The sequence below is a fragment of the Ambystoma mexicanum genome, chromosome 5p (genome assembly GCF_040938575.1).
Source record: "Ambystoma mexicanum isolate Mex_15411 chromosome 5p, UKY_AmexF1_1, whole genome shotgun sequence".
NCBI lineage: Eukaryota > Metazoa > Chordata > Amphibia > Caudata > Ambystomatidae > Ambystoma > Ambystoma mexicanum.
The window spans coordinates 1,247,145,341-1,247,165,253 of record NC_090930.1 but is presented as its reverse complement, the minus strand read 5'-3'; the positions used below and the strand labels follow the sequence as shown (position 1 = coordinate 1,247,165,253).

General features: G+C 43.8%; 1 protein-coding gene across 4 annotated transcripts in view; it reads right to left on the bottom strand.

The window, feature by feature from the left end:
* Window positions 1-19,913, bottom strand: part of LOC138481515 (cadherin-10-like) — a 1,315,401-nt gene that overhangs the window by 224,559 nt on the left and 1,070,929 nt on the right. The gene's annotated exons all lie outside the window — the stretch shown is intronic.

Genomic DNA, 19,913 nt, shown 5'->3' with positions numbered 1-19,913 from the left:
TTGGCCAGCTTCCCTTGGCCCTCCTTCTACCCCTAGAGGCCAAGAACCTAGGGGTCATCTTTGACTCCACACATTCCTTATCCACACACATCTCTAACATCTCTAAAAAGTCAAACTTCTTACTGCACCTCCCGTGGGGTACTCTGCCTTTCCTCTCTTTCTCTCAGAATCTTACTGTCTCCTAAGCTCTGGTTCTCTCTAGGTTGGACTACTGTAACAGCCTCTTTCTAAATCTACCTGCCTCCACTATCTGCCCTCTACAAGTAATCCAAAACAGGACTGCAAGACTTGTGTACAGTGCAGAGAGAGAGAAAACAGATCAGCAGGGGAGAAGAGGAGCAAAGGCAGAAGTGAAGAGGAGGGTCTTGAGGTGTTTCTGGAAATGGAGATGGTTCTCCTCAAGTTTCAAATTGGTTAGGAGGCTGTTCCAAAGGGAGGCTCCAGCCGAAGACAGAGATCTGCCCCCAGCTTTTTTTTTTTTTTTTTAAAGCGACCGACCCTGAGAGAATTAGAAGTGGAGGAGCGAAGGGCTAAAGAAGGGAAGTATTTACGGAGGGATAATTGAATACACAATCTAATTGTATAATACAATCTAGATACTGTTTGTATTACAGAAATCCTGTTGAAAAACAATTCTGGCTTGATTTTATTTTAATTCCAGATAAATATGTCATTCTTTGGGTCAACAATCTGTTCACTCAGGCAGATGCTGAGCTGTAATTTTAGAAAATTCTTATCAATTTCAAATTTCTATTTGTCTTTGTTGCCCATGTTAAAGCTTATGTCATGTATTTGTCAGTGTTCTATTATTGCTCTACATTTTCGTTTATGTTATGTCCCTACACCTCTGTCCACTCTGGGCAGCTCTGCACTCTATAATATTTTTGATCTAATGGCTTAATGATAGATTTCACACTCTGACACCTTTTTCTGGCTGATTTCAATTTGCCAATAAATAAGGTAGAACAGTAGGAAATAACTGTGTTATCCATTAGTGTTTCTTATTTAAGTCTCCATCAATGTATTAAACGTCTTATGCATATCTTGGCAAGTACATTGGAATATGTTATTAGTTCTTGATTTCTACATGTTTGTGATTATCCTGGGGTGTTCTAGTGGACAGATCACTTAGTGAGTCTGTTTGTTTGCTCCTGCCCTGTTAGATCTATATACATCCCTCCAATTTGACTTTGATTCTGGAAAAAAGTTATGCCTTCTTCATATTCTGAGCTGTGCATTGCTTCCACTTATAATATGAATACCTAAACTTCAATTATTTATCAAGCAGCAATATTTCCTTGAAGGTTATTTCAAGATGATCCCATAATAATAGGATAGTCCCTTCCTCTAGAAATGTTCTCTTTATACATAAAACTGCTCTTTTGATATGACGGCCCTGAAATGTCCATAGAGCTGTGGCTTGAAAGCAATGTGTATGTTTTCTGTTTTAATGGAGTATTTTTCTTCCCTTATGCGTGTGTAAAGAACCTTTTCATCATAAAATACATTTTAACTCTTGGTAAAGACAAGACAATCATTTCGTAAAAAAGATAATATTAAAAGAAAGAAATACACACATTAGGAAATACAAATTCATAAAAGCATACTCAAATTAAGCAACATCCAAAAAACACAACATCCAATGAGCACAGGCTTAATACATAAATCATTTCCCAGAGTATTCAAAGTTAACTCCCTGTAGTTAAAATGGCCAGACTTCAGACGAAAGATAGATTGGTGTCACATTTATTATTACTGATACCAATTCTACAACTGTAGGCTTTTAATAAAGCCAGATAAGGCCAACCCCTCATGAATGGTGTGAATATACAAACAACGGTTCCAGACCAAATTCACATTTAAACATGTAGCGTTGACGTCTAGCGGTGACCAATACTTGACTCTAAGTCCCTGTAATGATTCAAATTCAAGGATCAGATGCCTTAGAGCAGCCTATATTAGACAGCAACAAAGAACCATAATACATAATTACAATCAATGCTCATTATTAACTATCTTGTGGGTCCAGTGGTACATATCACTATAAAGTATACACCTATGGTTTAGTTTTAACACAGAGAGGCTTGATAAAGAAGTGAAAGGACCTACAATGCACTGTTTATCATGAAAATATTCTATCATTCATGACACACATGAAGCAAGTTACACAATACATGTACACAGTGTAATCCGTGTGCTTTAAAGCAACCTGCTTCTCAGAGAAAATGTACAAGGTGGAAAAACACACTTTAGCCCTCCTCATTGGGTAGAGACTTTAACCAGGGTCCAGTGTAATTCACACATTGGGAACCCTAACCTTAAGCCTAGAAATGGTAGGTGGACAGACTGAGCTTTTGGCAACATTATGCTACTGAATAGGGGGTGGGGGGGGTTGATAAAAGTGAAACGCCAATGTCCTCACTGAGGCTCTTGTACCTTTAAGATAGCGAGACCACTCCCCATGTCCCTTTTAAGAGTACATATTAGCAGAAGGTGTACAGTTTCTACAGCAAGAGTGTACAAAATCGTTCTAGACTAACACAACTTTGGCCATTTTGGAAGAGATCTGGACCTGAACAAAAACATTTGGTGCATATGCATTTGAATTACAGAGTGGTGTGTATGTTCTTCCAAGCAAGGACAGTATGCTGAAGAAGGTTTGCATCTAGTAAAGTCACCCACTGCCTATGCACTGAATACAGAACCTACCCATTTACTTCATAGACACTACAAGTGCACAGTGATTCTTAACCTTCTCAGGCTACTGGATGTTTTCACATATAACACCACGTGAAACAACACACTTAGAAGGGATAGGTATGAGAGAACACAATCCATGTAATCTGCATAATCAAAAAGTAACATTTGACAAAGTTTCCATCGGTCATGTTGTCCCATTCATGGAAAAAATCAACTGATTAAGATTTTTAGCATGTATTTATACATGGTTGAGCATGATAAGTGTTACTTGTACATTGCACAGTTAAGCTAACTTTATTTTAGATCAATTGGTTTTCTACTCTGGGATATAAACTGCATAACAGCAAACAGCTTTTCAATGACACATTTTATTACATGTATTGCTGTTCCTTGTTTTGAGGATGTATACATATATTAATGCACGTTGAATGCATAAAACAATGATGCTACACCATTGTTGATATTAAATGTATGTCGTTGATTTTGCAACAATCAGACATTGTATAATGCATTTGTATTGCTGCCCACATATTTGTTGATATTGTTATATTTTGTAAATAAGTCTTATTTTCATGCTTTACACCATAAGTATGCTTGCCATGGAGTGCTGTTGTATGAAAAAGTGTTTTGCTCTATAGAACTTACCAATATTGCAGTCTTTCACAAACAAAGCAAGTGTGGCACTTGTATGAGATTTAGAATCCTAAATAAAATGAATCTTGCGTTGCGGCTTCATGAATATACATAGACATCGTTACATTTACATTATTGTTGTAGGTATTCATTCGTGTAGTACATTTGCATGCTAGCACGCCACATTCATGGTGCAGATGAATGCTCGAGTACATGTTTCAGAAACTTCATTTCTAGTACTTCTCTCATTCAGATCAGATATACACACATATTTTATTTGCATGATTTTAAATGTCAATCAAATCAAGTTGGATATACTCCAAAGTCATAGACATTGAGAATATTTTGCAATACTCATTTTTTCCTTGCAATTTGCAATAGAAGCGTTTTGGTCAAGTGCATTTTCTATTTGCAGAGTGTAGTGCTATAGTTTGTTTTTAAAAGCAATCATTATTGCTGTGTTGTCAAAATCCATTGATTTGACTCTATTTTGATTTTCTGTTAAATGCCTGATGTTAAAAAGATGATGTTTAACTCTCACAGGCAATCTTTGTAAATTTATATATTTGTATTTTTAGGAAAATATCAAATAATAAAAAAGTAGTTTCAACATTCCTCATTCAAGATATATCAGGACATATTGTTCATGCATGATTATTCGTCCTTTGTAATACACTAATATATATGTTGAATATGATTCAGTTTCTGTTTGGAACACATCTCCTGAGTCTTTCAGGTAAGAATGTAACCATCTTCCTCTACAAAAAACAAACTGAGAATGGTATTGCTTCCACAATAATTCAGAATTCTGTGTCTTCAATATTAATATCACTTGGGTGATCCTCATTTTTTATTCGCCTATATGTGCTAGTATGTTCAGAGCCAGGTTACGATTTCCAGTTGTAAGTATTGTTCTAGTCAGTGAAAAAATGGTTTAGAAAGAGGTAAGGTGATCAGATTTAACACAACAAAACCCTTGAGATTCAGCAAATGTGGGTAGTGATGACCATCTTCACTCAGCATCACGCTGTAGATGTCCACCATCATGTAATTATTTTATGTCATTATAAATCCTTGATGTTATATTATGTATGTGCTCATGGGCTTTGCAACAGGGAACACTGAGTTAAGATGTTCAGCCAAGATTATTTGGCAAGGGTGGACTGAAGGTTATGTAGTTGGGTACACACCAAGTGAAGTCCACAGAGGGGAATGGATTTGTTTGCAGGCAAAAATGTGTGATTGGCCACATTTAGCAAGGGAGGCCAATCAACCAAGGGAAGTTAAGGCAGGCTCTCGCCAGAAGAAATTAGTTTTAAATAACAGGTTAAAATTGTGCATTTTACACAGTTATGTAGGGCAAGACATGAACAAAACATCCATTAGATTCCAATTCACCAATAGTGCACAGGCACATTTTAGTGGTGCTCTTTCCCGCTATATGCCAGCATTTCAAAAAATGTGAACAGTTTCATACTGACTGTTCCCATACATATCCATGCTGAATGCTGGCTTCAACAATATATGCCAGTATTCACACTTGCTTTGGCCATAACGTTGGTAATGATACCATAAGAAAACATGGTCATGTTAGTCCTGCCCCTATATACCATTATCCACACACATGTAAGAACATGCTCCTGTTTGCTTTGGCCTTCATGCCTGTAAGAATCCCATGCCACCATTCGAAAATATGTTCATTCTGGCTCCACAAATGATATAGTGCCATGTAAGCACTCTAAGCATGATGACTATGCTCCTTAATCCTATGAAGATACAAGGCATGCCACAGTGAGAAAACAAAATCTCCTTGCTTTCTGCACAAATGCTCCCCACCATGTAAGAATACTCATCATGATGACGTTGCCCTTAACACCAGCAAAACAATGCAATGCCTCTGTAAGGATGCATTTTCTTGCCTGCAGCACAAATGTCCTGCCACCAACATATGGGAAGACTTATCGTGTTCACTTTGCCGCTAATGCCAGTAAAAGAAACTCATGCACAGGAAGAGAGCATCACCTTCTTGGCTGGCTGAACAAATGCCGCCGACCCCCAAATCACCAGTAACATATATGCAAATGCTCCCGACCCAGCACAATACCATGTAAGAACACTTATCAAGTTGACTTTGCCCTTAACATCAGCAAAATAGTCAATGCACAATAAGGACTTATTTACTTGCTTGCTGCACAATTGTCACCCCCACCATGTAAGAACCCTCATATTGGCTTTCCCCTTAACACCAGTAAATAAATCTATGTAACAGTAAGACAGCATCATCTCCTTGATGGCGGATCAAAAGCCTCTCTCCCCCCCCAATGTAGGGACACGCATGCTGATTTGGCATTAACATCAGTAAAAAATGCAATGGCAAAGTAAGGAATATTTTCCTTGCTGGCTGCAGAAATGCCCCACACTCCCAATGTAGGACTACACATGTTGGCCGTAATGTGAGAAAGACCTGATATGCCACAGTAAGAAAACTTCCAGGAAGCCTGACCCATTGCATTATAACCCCCCCACCCCCCAAACTCCTCCTCCATTTAGTTACATTCATTTTGTTGGCTTTCTGCAGAAAAGCCAGTAAAATAGGTGATTTCTGTTTAATAAAACATCCATGCTCCAATGGGCCCCAGCCTCTCATGCACGCAGACATTCATACCCATTCACACAACAGTCACTTACCCAGTGAGCTTCCCTCTCACTCATTCACAAGTGCACCCAAATCATTTACAATGCATTCTCACTCACATTCCAATCACACCCAGACCTACCCATCACATTGCACTCTCATGTATACGGGCACTTAAACAGACACACGCTTGTATGCACAAATGCATGTATATTTAGAAACATAAACAACCTACACCCTCACATGCACGCACACATACACACAGAAAATGCTTGCTGTATAACCTGTTTCCTGACCAACTTCAGACTTGACGCTCCTCCCCAGGCCTCTATCTCCCACACACCAGACAAGCAGGAAACGGGAAGCAGAGAGAGCATCCTGGTCGTGCGATTAGTGCTTGAGCCAGAGTGCCTCCTTGCCATTGCCACTGCTTCATTGCTCCTGAGCGGGCATTGAAAGATTTTGGGCTAGCCTTTCATGCTCAGTCCCTTCCCTGTCTATGCCGCTTCTATACAGTTGGGTGATCCTCAAAAATGCTATTTATGTCTGATCGTGTTTTTGCTATATGCAAAATGCATGTCTCAACTGAAAATCTATGGATCAAAGGAATTTTAAAGACATGTTGAGGGTCTTAATTTGGGACCTATGGTGGTATGTCAATGACATCCTTCAAGGAACCATTTTCTGAAGAAACAAATATAATTATTTTATATTTGCTATTATGAAACTGTGTTTTTAAATAAAATCAGTCATTGCTTGATGTTATTTTATACTGGCACAGTGTAAAACTCAATCGAAACCTGTGTTGATTGGGATCCCCAAGTACTTCTTGCTGGCTACACAATTGGAAGTATGAAAATCAAAAGCATTACAATATGCAATGTTTTTTAAAAGAATTGTGTTCTGCAAGTGGTTAATGAAAGTGACCTAGTTAAGTAAACCAGAATGAATCCACTCAGGAGAGTTCACAAGGAATTTCCTAAATGAAAAATGATTAGAAGCAAGCAGAAAAGTCTGTGTACATGGGCCAAAGTGTGTGAGGAGACAGACGTTCAGAGTGTTAATAGGTTTTGTGGACAATCATACAGCTGGTCTAACATAATTCCTAAGGCAATAGCTCCCTCTAGCAGTGACAACAGGTAACAACAGGTGAAGTGGGCAGTCTCTACTATGCTTGACTGCATCAGACAAACATACATCTGGCCTGCTGGGACCAAGGGTGCATGTGTTGGGGTCACACAGGGTGCCATTGGGTGCCTTATTTTTGCCCTAAGTGGCATCCATTGCTGCTTGGAACGTTGGTCACCCCCCCACCCCCCTCACTTAAACTCTGCAGTGACTTGTTGTGATTAACTTTGCATGCATCTGGTGCAAATGACTAGAATCTTGAAATGGAATGCAGGGCTTAGAATGTTTATCTATGGGTGTGTTACAGGTTTCTCAGTTGCAAGGATGTAAGCCCTGAGAGAGGATGCTGGTGGGTGTCCTATGTCCCCTTTTACTTACTTGACTCTCAGAACTTTATTTGACGTACCCGAACTTAAGTAAATAAGTTAACAGTTCACTGGAGTGTCAGAGTCATTTATGGCCGGACCCTGAATTCAACACTGGCGACGAGGATGAAGCTGGCTGTGCTGGGGGGTCAGCACCAAAGGGAGACACACACGGCCCCCCTCAGAGAAGTGATCCTCTCTCAGGTATGAGCGCTGGATGGCTGTGAGGTGCTGCAGGTGCAGTGAGGGCAATCGTGGCCCAGACAGAGGTGCTACAGAGGCAGAGGCGCAAGAAAGGCACAGACAGAGGTGCTGCGAAGGCACTGGAATCGGAGAGCAGCCATGGCTGTCAAGAGGTGCTGCAGAGGCAGTGGAGCACTGTTATGTGCAATGAGGTGCTGCAGAGGCAATGAGGCGCTGCAACAGAGAGTGAAGAGGCGCTGCAGTGGCAGTGAGGTGCTGCATAAGGCAGCGAAGGAGCGCTGCTTGAGGCAGTGAAGAGGTGCTGCGAGGGCAGTGAGGCACTGCAACAGGCTGTGAAGAGGCGCTGCAGAGGCAGTGAGGTGCTGCATGAGGCAGTGAACAGGTGCAGTGAAGTGATGCTGCAAGGGCAGTGAGGCTCTGCAAGATGCAGTGAAGAGTCGCGGCATAAGGGGTACTGCAGAGGCAACAACGTGCTGTATGACACAGTGAGGTGCAGTGAAGAGGTGCTGTGAGGGCAGTGAGGCGCTGCAACAGGCAGTGAAGAGGCACTGTAGAGGCAGTGAGGTACTGCATGAGGCAGTAAACAGGTGCCGCTTGAGGCAGTGAAGTGATGCTGCAAGGCAGTGAGGCACTGCAAGATGGAGTGAAGAGTCGCTGCATAAGGGGTGCTGCAGAGGCAGCAAGGCGCTGTATGGCACAGTGAGGTGCTGCAAATGTGAAGAGGTGCTGCAGATGTGAAGAGGCGCTTTGCTGAAATGTAGCGCTTTGCTGAAGTTAAGAGGCACTTTAGTAAGGGCAAGTGAGCCCCTATGTGATGTGCTGCAGTGTACAGTGATGCGCTGCAAGAGGCTGTCAAGCGGTGTTGCAGAGTAGAAGTAATTGGACAGGAGGTCCAAGGGAGTTGCTTAAATGTGCCAGTGGAAAGTCAAGAGGTCCCTTGGTTAGGAATGGCAGAGGCTGGAGTCTCAAGGAAGCGCTAGAGGGAGCTGTGAGGAGCTGCAGTGGACTGGAGCTCAGGGTAGCGCTACAGGTGCTGTGAGGAGCTGAAAATTGAAATGACTTTGGTTAAACTTTAAATGAGAAAATGCTGTGTCAGGGAGTCACATAGATGAACATTGCGGCGGTTGATGGGAGAAAGGTGCAATGGAAGTACCTTTGTTATGTGGCTGGATTACAGAAGGGGCTGGCGGAAGTCCACGGCTATGAGTTGGGCGTGTTACGGAAAAGTTTGTTGGAGCTGGGACCGCCGCTCTCATGGGTGTCTCAGCCTGAATGATGACGTCATTCAGAATATGTTCTCTCCACAGGTGGACTTTAAAGCTTAAAAGTTGGTGCACTATTCAGTTTTTGCTTTGACACACGTGTGATGTTGGATGAGTGTCAAAACACATGTTTTTGGGAACTGGTTCTTTAACCCTACATTTTCCCACAGGACATTTATGGGGTGTTTCTTTTACTTGGTTACCATGTTCAATGCTCAATTGGCCTATACGTTATGTGTGTGGGGAATGGTGGTTATTGACTCAAGTGCAATGTCAATGTTATAGTGTTAGCTTTTGCAAGAACAGTGTGGTTTTAAATTCAGCTAGAACAATTGGATATATAAATCACAATGCAAATGTAAACTACTTACTGGTGATGTAGCAGGAGTAGGGAGTGGTGCTGTGCATGGATTTTTAGATCTAAGTGAATGAGGTGTAGCTTCAGTGGATGTGGTGTGAAGGGAGTGAGATGAGATATTAGTGTTATGAGTGTTGATTATTTCTTCATTAGAGTTATTAAGTTGATAACAGTGTTCATCATTCGCTGTTCCATGTAGGTAGATTAATATGTTCTCTCCATATGCGGACGTTTAATTTTATTCCACAGATGGACATTAATGTTAATAGATTGTTGAAGTGGTGACAAGGTCTAAACTTTTTGGAGTTGTTTTTGGTTATTGTGAAATGCTTTCTTTAATCTTTTGTTTTTCAGGTGGGACTTTACTATTTTTTTTAATGAAATATTGATCTTGTCACTCATATTTTACTGCTGTTGTTGGTGTCCCTGAGGGAGATGTGTTGTGATTAACTTTGCATGCATCTGGTGCAAGTGAATAGAATCTTGAAATAGAATGCAGGGCTTAGAATGTGTATCTATGAGTGTGTTCCAGGTTTCTCAGTTGCAAGGATGTAAGCCCTGAGAGAGGATGTTGGTGGGTGTCCTACGTCCCCTTTTACTTACTTGACTTTCAGAACTGTATTTGATGTACCCGAACTTAAGTAAATAAGTTAACAGTTCACTGGAGTGTCAGAGTCATTTATGGTCGGAACCTGAATTCAACATGACTCCCACTAGGGCCAAAACCCACAAGCAACAGCTCCCTCTAGCGGTGACAACAGGTGGTGCTGGCAGTCTCTACTGCACATGACTGCATCGGACAAACATACATTTAGCCTTTTATTATTCTGCATGATAGGTCAAATGGTGAATTGGACAGCACGCTTTCCAGTAAAAGAATTGATACAGATACATAAAACACATGTGTGCATGTGGGCACATGAAATATTGCAAAGCTTCCAGATTACCAGATGCCAGAATACTAGAGGGGCACACGAGCATTTAATTGCAGGAAACCATGGGTGCGACCATAGAAAACACTGTGTGCAAATAGACGGATCGATATTTGTGGCATGCAATCACTGAACGAGGGCCTGATAGAGTTTCACCACCAAACCTGACACCATTGCAAAATACATAAGGGGTTGGAAGTGTTGGGTGTCACATTGCAACTTTAAATTCATTTTGTGGTGTATGTTTACAATTTGAGATTCTCATGTAAAGCGACCTTGTTAGCCATTTTTTTTTTTAACTAAGTGTGCAAACTTTGTGCTGGACTCCCAGAGCAATGTGCATTAGTAGTTTAATAATGAATGCAGAGTCATCATGTTATTCAGATACTGAACAGCTTCAAGCATGGCATCCTTATTATTGTATGTCCCAGGCAACAGGTATGTTTATAGGGATGTGTGGTGTATCGTGTTGAACTAAGAATAATTGCTTTCTCCATTTATAAACGGTCCCAGCTTTTTATGTGGTAGCTGCAGAAACCTAAAGCCATTCAACTTGTACTTAAACAAAGACACGTTTTAATGGCCTGCTGGCTCTCTCTGCATTTATTAGGCGGGTTTCATTCCCGCTGGTACTGCTCTGTCTACCTTGTTTTATGAGCCCATTCTTGCAGGCGGTTTTGCGAGCCCAGTGGCGTTCCCGGGTCAAATGCAATCGGCTCCTGGCGGCGGTGCCCTGCGCTCTGTTGCAGACATTGAAGCCACTGTAGCAGAGGAACCTTTTCTGTGCTCTGACAAGAGATAGGGCCTGTTGAAGGAGTTCCACGTGCCTGATGTGGCGCGTGACAACCTGCACTAAGGGACACTGGTGTTCCAATCACTGTAATTTAACTAAAGTAAGGACGAAACAGAAAGGAAAAAAACACACCCTTTAAATTAAAGATGGGGCACACATCTCCCTTGTTAATGCTAGTAGTATGTGCTATAATGATTTCTTTTTCTGTGTGCTTAGTGTACTTAATACGTTTTGTTGTAATATGTACGTAGGCAATCACAAAAACATTATTTTCTCAACATTAAATTACATTACATGAAATCAACCACGGTTACAAAACTGCAGTAGATTTCAGTAGACTAACAGGTTATTCTTTTTTATATATTTTTTTTTTTGACTCAGCAATCGAATCATAGTGGGGCTTAAAAGCATCAAGAGATCCATCGACCACTAGAAGGATAGATTGTGTTTTTTCTGGCTTGTCTGGCCACACCCTTGGCCTATCCTCTCAGGAGGATAGCTCCGGGGCAACGTGCTCGCCTTGGAAGCAGCACAGGTTTGATCCCCCGGTCTGTGCTTAGAAACCTCTGGGTGTTAAGTGCGTTATAAATAACCAATTCAAACATCTGGCATGTTGTTCGGTGGGAGTGTGCCACTCACTGCACACAGGTATTTGGCTTCTGGCTATAGAACCTGCGACTAATAAAGACGGGCATGTGTGGCTGCACTATAAGGGAGATGCTTAGGAACTTCATGATTGCGTGGTTGATGGACAGTTCAGTTGTCAGCCCTGCTATCCTTCTTTTCTTTTTTTGCATCAGGAATGGTAGTTTGCAGATAGCAAGGTTAACCATGTTTTATTTTGAAGGTGGACGTGTTGTACACAAGAGGAGATTGCTGAAGAATGTGTGTCTCAACAAGCCTGCCCGCCTACTGGTCCCCAGATGATATGGAGTCTGTGGGCCTGATTCACAGAGTTCTCCCCGGTGGGATTTCGCCATTATAACATGCTTCTGTGCCGGAGCAGCGGCTGGTGTTTGCGCAATCAAGTACTGTGTGCTCAGTCATAGGGTGGAGGGCGGGGTAAAGGTGTACAGGAGCTTTGGGTCCATTTAATAATCAATGTAATGCTTAGATTTGACTCTGTTCGCAAAATCAAACTCAGCCGTGGTGGGATGCCTCAGAATAAGTACTATTGATACCCATGTGGCTAGTGTCTGAGTCAGTGCTTAGGCAATACACGTCCCAAGGAAAGCCCAGATTCTCCATGTAACATGTACACAATTGTATTCGTATGGTTGGAACTCGCAGCATTCCACAGTAGAAAGAGAATTCGAATTTGGATGCAGTCATTTGAGAATCTCTTTGACTATTGGGATGTAATTAAGAATCTAGTGGTCACTGTCAATAATGTGGGGGGCTTCCATTGGGGCTATTGTTGACTTGTGGCAGAAGTAGCCATTCATGTTCATTGTTGGTTTGTTAGCAAGAATTGTTGAAGTTTCTCTGCTACAGATTACACAGAATACACATGTCAGGAATCTTTAAGGTATATTTACATATCAGTGGTTCCATGGTTATTAGGGCCTCCTGGAGGAACACCATGTATATGCAAAAACAACCTACAAAGGCCATCTCTTTTCCCATGCTTTTCGCCACACAACTTCATTCATCGCCATTACTCAACGGCCTGCAGTTATTGCAGTGTAAGACTGTGTCTACCTTTGCTTCATTTCCCTGTCTGCGCACTGATGCTGCACGCAGTCAAGTTAGTCTCATTATACAACAGCCCACGTTTTCTTTAGCTATTGTGAGTCACAACTGCCCCTTCTGTTGTGGTGTGTAAGTGGTCTGCAAAGGCCTGTGCACCTCTGGGAGTGAAAGATGCAACAACATTCCAAATGCTAACTGTTTATTCGTCGTCCCTCAATACACTGGTTCTACCGCCCCACTGTTGTCAAACCATTCCTGCCTCTATTCCCCAAGCTCACAGGAAGATGTGTGTTGTCCTGTCCATTCCAGATGATCCCAAACCAATTTACCTTATACCTTGCCATCCCTTTGGGAGTGTTTGGAAGCTGAGATGGTTGGTGCCAGCTCACATCAGTTCCTGTGAGCTATTGGTGAGTCAAAGCTTGACACCAGATTGGTACTCTTAAAGAAGGTGATAGCGATGTATATGATCGTGTGGTTGGATTTCCTGAGTATTTGTACCAGGAACCATTACAGAGAAAGGAGATTTGGGAAATTAACCCACTCTTAGTAAATGTGTCAAGATCTATGTGAAGTTTCTCCAGATGATGGAGGAATAATCTGTTTTCTTTGTTTAAAGGGGATTTCCCTTTTCCCACTGAGAATGTTGATGAAGTTGAAGAATGGGGGTGGGCTGCAGGCGAGAGTGGTTCCATGTAATAATGTCCCCGCAAAAATATTGGCATGCAAAAAAATCACCGAAAAATAGCCGTTTTTTGTGGGGACATTATTACATGGAACATGCGGGGGACACCCCAGCAACCCCCAAACCTTTTTTTTTTCTTCATGGGGAGGAGGGGACACCCCTGCAACCCCCGCTGCCCCTGTCCCCATATATATGGTCACCCAAATAATATTGCCACAACCTTTTCCCGGAAATATTATTTACGGCGACCATATATATGGGGGTAATATTACCTGATACCGCGAGAGTGGATAGAAACATGCCCTCATCATATGGGTTTATCTTTTGTGACAATGTCAGCAATCTGACCTTGTCACAAGGGGTTGGGGTCACCCCTCAGCATGGGGAGAGAGGCCTGCCAATGTGGAAGCCAGAGCCAGTCCTAGGTCAGACGGTGAAAGGGCCCTGATTCATGTCCCCTGCCCAGGTGCCTGTTTGTATCTTGACAGTGCCCAATTACATCATCCTGTACCTCTTGAAGCACAGGCTCATCAAGTTTTCTCTCTTGATCTCAGTGTCAGCGTGAACACCATAACAAAAGATTACCAGTGGTGAGAGCACAACCTACCAGCATCCTACATAACCAGTATTCCAGCTCTGGAGTCCACAAAAATCAGCAAAGAGAGAAGTGGCTGGGGAAATGGTGTCTGGGCCCTACTGCACACTGCTCTCCAGCAGACTTAACAACACAACACAACCCCCACCAGAGGACTACACCTACCCTGAGGAAAGCCATGTCAAGAACCCCATCTTGAACATGGACGTTACACAACTTAGGCTGCCATTGCTGTGGTTCCACGCTGAGAAAAGGGGTGGGAGTGAGCACAATACTTGAAAGCTGCTCTGTATGCAACACATCCCTCCCTGACGGGCAAGACAGGACCAGCTTGCCCAGGACAGACCATCAATCAGAGGATAGGGAGGGGGATAAGAAGCCCCCAGTGGAGCATGATGTTGTGTGTGTTTAAGGGTGAAATCAGAGGAACAAGAACGGACAGACAAAGAGGCTAGTAGGATAAAGAACAGTGGATTGGAGCCGGTACGCAATTTCTGGAGTGGGTACGGTATTGGTTAGTTAATGTAAGTGGTACTGTGTTTTGATCATTCATGTTAAAATAGTGAGTGATAATATTGAGGAAGTGTAGGGAGTGAATGTGAAGGGATTTTGAAAGTACAAGGTGTGTGACTGAACATAAGGTTTGGTGGAGTAGTAACAGAAGTGTGGAGAAGGGAGTAGTAATTTGGAGGAAGGAGTAGTAAGGAGGGAGCAGAAGTGTGGAAGAGGGTGTAGTAGTATGGATGAGGGAGTAGTAGTGTATAGGAAAGAGACACAACATCAAAGCAAGTGGTAGGAGGAGTGAGAGATCAGAGAGAGACCGAGAAGGAAGACACAGGGTGTAGAAAGAGCAATAGTGGGTGGAGTTGGGTACATGAGGGTAGTGAGAAGAGAACATCAGACAGAGACAGTGAGAAGAGTATGTGGGTGTGATAGGAAGAAGAGCAAGTCGGGCAGAGTGTTTTAAATGCACCCCATATAATCTATTTTCGATAACTATATCTAAACACATTGATAGCACAGGGTCAGGCTACAATGTTCCTGAAGGAGTTCAGATAGATAAGCCATTGAACTTTAGTTTTCCCGCCAGGCATTAGACAAAACCTAGCCAGTAGGAAAAAAAACTTGAATGTTTAATAGACTGGGGAGCAAAGACTCGTAGGTTAGAGAGGGATTGGTGAGTTTAGACAAGATAGAAAGAGGGACGGTCTTCAGGCCCTGCCTAAAAGTGGATGAAGACCCCTGAATCATCTCTGGGATTAGTAGTGTCCATTGAGTAATCCGTGATACTTGAGAGCTTTTATGATTTTGGAGGTCATTTTATAAAATGTGCATTTTGCATACAGGGAGGGGCCTTCCAACCTTAGCATATACAAGCTGTTGGGTTCTCTTTATATAATTGTTCACTTTTATTAAACAGTGTAAAAATCCAGAGTAAAAACAGGTGAAATCACCTTTATACTTTCATTATACTCTTTCAGTGGCGGCCGCTATCATAGGGCGGTAGAACCCCCCCCCCCCAGGACCCCCCATCAGGTGTGAGTGTGTTCTGCTCCAGAACAAAACAGATTCAAAAGAATAAGCTCTGAAGTTCTAGTATTTGCCAGCAGCGCGGGGGCGCTGTGGCAACAATGACATCCTATTCACATTGGGCCGGCTGCACCAGTGGGGCGCGTCCCACTTTACACTGCTTTTTGCCACGGTAAAGTGTGTGAAGCTTGTAGCTCCACGCACTCTACATAACCCCATGGCATTGTAGAGGTTGGCGGGGCGCTTGAGGGGTGGCCCGCCAGTATTAATATGTGCGCAAACAGCACACCAAAGAATCTATAATCATTATTTCCCACCACTCCCTGCATAGATACAGTAACGTCATTGGCTGTTTGCCAATGGCTGGTAAACAGCCAGGAGCCAGCCAATGACTGGGGTTTGGGGGTGGGGCGATGAAGCAGGGCTCATAAGCCACTCACACTTCTCTCTGTCGTTGATCATCTTGAGTGTAATGTGTACGTGGTTGAGCTGCGCTTTGCCCACCAGAGTCATCTGAGCAGAGCAGGCCAAAGAGGTTTGTCCTCCAGTAAGTACATCACTGTCTGTTGTTGCTGGCCACGGCAACTTTTATTTGGCCTTGATATGCAGTGCTCCATTAGAAGCCAGTCCAGCACCTCTCTCTCTCGTCGTGCGAGAGAGGTTCCCGGCGGCTTCTAAACTTTCCGTGCGGACGGTGCTGGAGCTGGAGACACCTTGGGGCCTGTGGGGCAGGCCCTGGGCCCTGGTGCTCCTCCAGTCCGGACCGTCCTGGTCTTGCTGGCTGACGCTGTGCTGTGGACAGTCACAGGCTGAGGCGCCGGGTAGGCCCTCGGCCCTGGCCTGGGCCTGCCCTGCTGCATTGACGCTCGGCACCTATCTCCGGATAGATGATTTTTTTTTCAGTTAATAACTTAATTTGAAGGCACTTTAAATTAAGTTACTTAAATGAACAAAAATCATCTATTCCGTCAACAGTGTGTGCGCTGCGAGCACCGCAGCGGCACACAGCCAGCCCAGGGGGCATAGCAGGCCTTTCCCCAGGGCCTTATAGTAACCTCAGCTACTTCTGAGCAGACAGCAAGTTGTGGAGCTGCCATTTGGCACGTGCTAACATTTGATTGCACTACGAATTAAATTGTGCACCATCTACTCTCAATATGTCAAACTAACTCAGTTGACATATTGAGAGTAGATGGTGCGCAATTTAATTTGTAGTGCAATCGAATGTAACTAAACACGCGCCGACTCAACTCATGCTGCTGCATTAACATTTAAAATATGTGACGCATTATATTGACCTGGGGGGTGATGAAAGATGACTCGACCTTGCAAGGATTCAAACCTGCAACTTTCACATCACACACAGATCACAGCAGCGAGCGCTCAACCCGCTGAGCTATTTTACCTGTAAGTAGCATAGCATTCGAGATAAAGTTTCCACTGGTTACACAAGTGGGAGGAGGTATTTTTGGCATCGCGAATACACAAGTGAGTAGGGTTAGTAAAGCGAGTGGGTATTTTTTTTGTTATATCGACTAGAGTAAGTGATATTGTTAGGGTTTGCTAAAGTAGCGAAGGGTGAAATTGGATTTGTGGTCAAAACCTGGCATCTCCCACGCAAGTCTCTTGTGAAAGTGGCGGTGTATTCACCCAATCGCTTGTGCTGCAGAGATGCGGGAGGGAGTAGTTCACTCCTGTCGGAACCGATTGAGACTCCCCTGCCCCTTGGGCTTGACGCCATCTCTGGGCCAGTTTTAAGTGTTTATCATTATAGTCTCTAATGAAGGCAATAAAACGGTGTCTAGTCAAAGGATCGAATCCAAAGAGGTCGACAGGTCAAAGGATCGACACCAAAGGGTCGACAGGTCAAAGGATCAATTTTTTTTAAAATTATATATATTTTTTTGGGTTTTCGTTTAGGGAAAAAAGTGTTTTTTAGTACAAAAGGGGGGTTGGGGTGGACCCCTCCTCCCCCCAAAAAAAAATTGAAAAAAAAAATGTGATCCTTTGACCTGTCGACACTTTGGGGTCGATCCTCTGACCTCTCGACCCTTTTACTGTCGATCCTTTGACCTACAACCAATAAAACACGTGTTTGGGCAGCACTAAGAACCGACTTGCCGATAGACCGCGTGCAGATGACAGTCTGCGAACCCCAGCCTACAATTAGCTCTTTCTGCAGAAGGTCCTCGCTTGCGTCTCAGGAAGCCCGGCTCCTAACGATCCGAATGGGGCTGGACTCTGGACACTTACAGCGGTTAGCGGGGGTGGTGGGAGGTATGCCGGGGTCCAAAGTAGTGCGAGAGACCCTTGGTCAGAGAGGACCCAGGTGGATGTGAGGTGCGCGTGGTGGGAGAGAGCCTAGAAGAAGGTAAGCCAGCAAGAGGCAGCTCATTGAGAAGCAGACTCATGTCCCACGCCACTCTTCACATCATCCAGGGTGATGTGAGGAGTGGCGTGGGTGTGGATAGCAAGGGTAGGTTATGTGACACTGTACAATGGGATGTGAGGTGCAGGGTGCAAAGGGAGACCAGAGGGGGCGAGGTGATGGGAGACAGCGCAGTAAGAAGCAGTATTGTGTCCAAGGGGGTGTGAGGTGCAGCATGGAAGGGAAGAACGGGGTAGATGAGGTGATGGGAGGCAGGCAGCATAGGACGAAGCGGACAAGTGTCCAGGGGAATATGAGGTGCAGCGTGGCTGGGGGATACCAGGGGAAGGTGAGGTGATGGGAGGCAGGCAGCATAGGAAGAAGCGGACAAGTGTCCAGGGGAATATGAGGTGCAGCGTGGCTCGGGGATACCCGGGGAAGGTGAGGTGATGGGAGGCAGGCAGCATAGGAAGAAGCGGACAAGTGTCCAGGGGAATATGAGGTGCAGCGTGGCTGGGGGATGCCAGGGGAAGGTGAGGTGATGGGAGGCAGGCAGCATAGGAAGAAGCGGACAAGTGTCCAGGGGAGTATGAGGTGCAGCGTGGCTCGGGGATACCAGGGGAAGGTGAGGTGATAGGAGGCAGGCAGGCAGCGTAGTTAGAAGCAGACATGTGTCCAGGCCAGGACTCTGAGGTGACCGTGGAAGCAGAGACCAGGGGAAGGCGAGGCCTAGGAGCAGCCACAGGAAAAAATAGGAGAGTACAACTGTAATGAAGACCAGATAAAGGAAAGGGAGTATGGCGTGCTGCAGAAGGATGGAAAAGATGTGCAAAGCCTGGTGATGGAAAGGCAGGCAGTGACCAACAATGGACACAAGTAGAGCTAGAGGGTTGCTTGGCAGCATCATAAGAAACAGTGGGGTCAGAGAAGATGTGATAGAATGACTGTCTCAAACAGGATAGGATTTGCCTTTAAGCAATGCAGCCCCGTCGAAGGGACACCCTGGGGGGGCAAAGGTAAATGTACAGATATTGTTAACATTTGCCTAAATACTCATGTCATATGACAACATGCCTAGATCACCTCATACCATACTGCCTTCTCTCCTGTCCTCCCCTATAGAGCTTTTAAGTAGCTTCAATGTGCTTTAAGCACCAGCCATGTAACCCAATGTAATGGCTCAGAACTACCTCCATTTCCTCAGCTCCACCTCATTCCTTTTCTTCCACACCCTCTTCCATTCTTTTCCTGGAGCATGCAGAGCAGCATCTGGGTGCCTCGTTAAGCTGTATATCAGTGGCCTAAAATTAAATATGTATTTGAAATATCTTTTTCTCATATTGATTATATGTCCAATTACTGCTTCACATTTTTTGAAGAATAGATTACACAGTAATTGTTGGAAGAAAAGTCCATGTAGGAACTCGCCAGTATTTCTAGCACCAGTAATACCAGTGGCAGAAATACTGGCTGTTTGGCATTGGGGGCCTGATTTACTTTTAGCTCTTGACTCGAGGTAAATCAGTGAAGCCCCACTGGCAAATTTGTAGTTTGCCGGTTCGGGAAAATTGCCGGTCACGAAATTATCAGTAATTTTACCAGCAATTTTCCCAGACTGTCAAACTTATGAAGACCCCCATTAACTCTTAGATGACTGCTTTGAAAAAACACTGGAAGGCACTTAGAGTACCATAGTACCAGATATTCTAAAATACACCATCACACTTAAGAATATACACGTACACGTAAGAATATTGTACCACCATTAGTATGTAAAACCTAATGCTTTTTATGTCATATTTCGGTGGGTTTTGGACAGTAAATGGCACATTTTGGAGGCCATTTTTCAAAAATTTGCCTGGGGGAGAACCCTTCCACACCCCTCTTGGGTGGTGTGGGCCTGCGCGCAGCGCGCGTTCACTCCCAAATCCTACCTGGGAACTTTTACGCCCCAACAGCTTTCAAACTCACCAGCCGCCACTGTACTCTTTGTTTCAATAACAAATGCAAATGTTTCTTTCATATTATGCTTT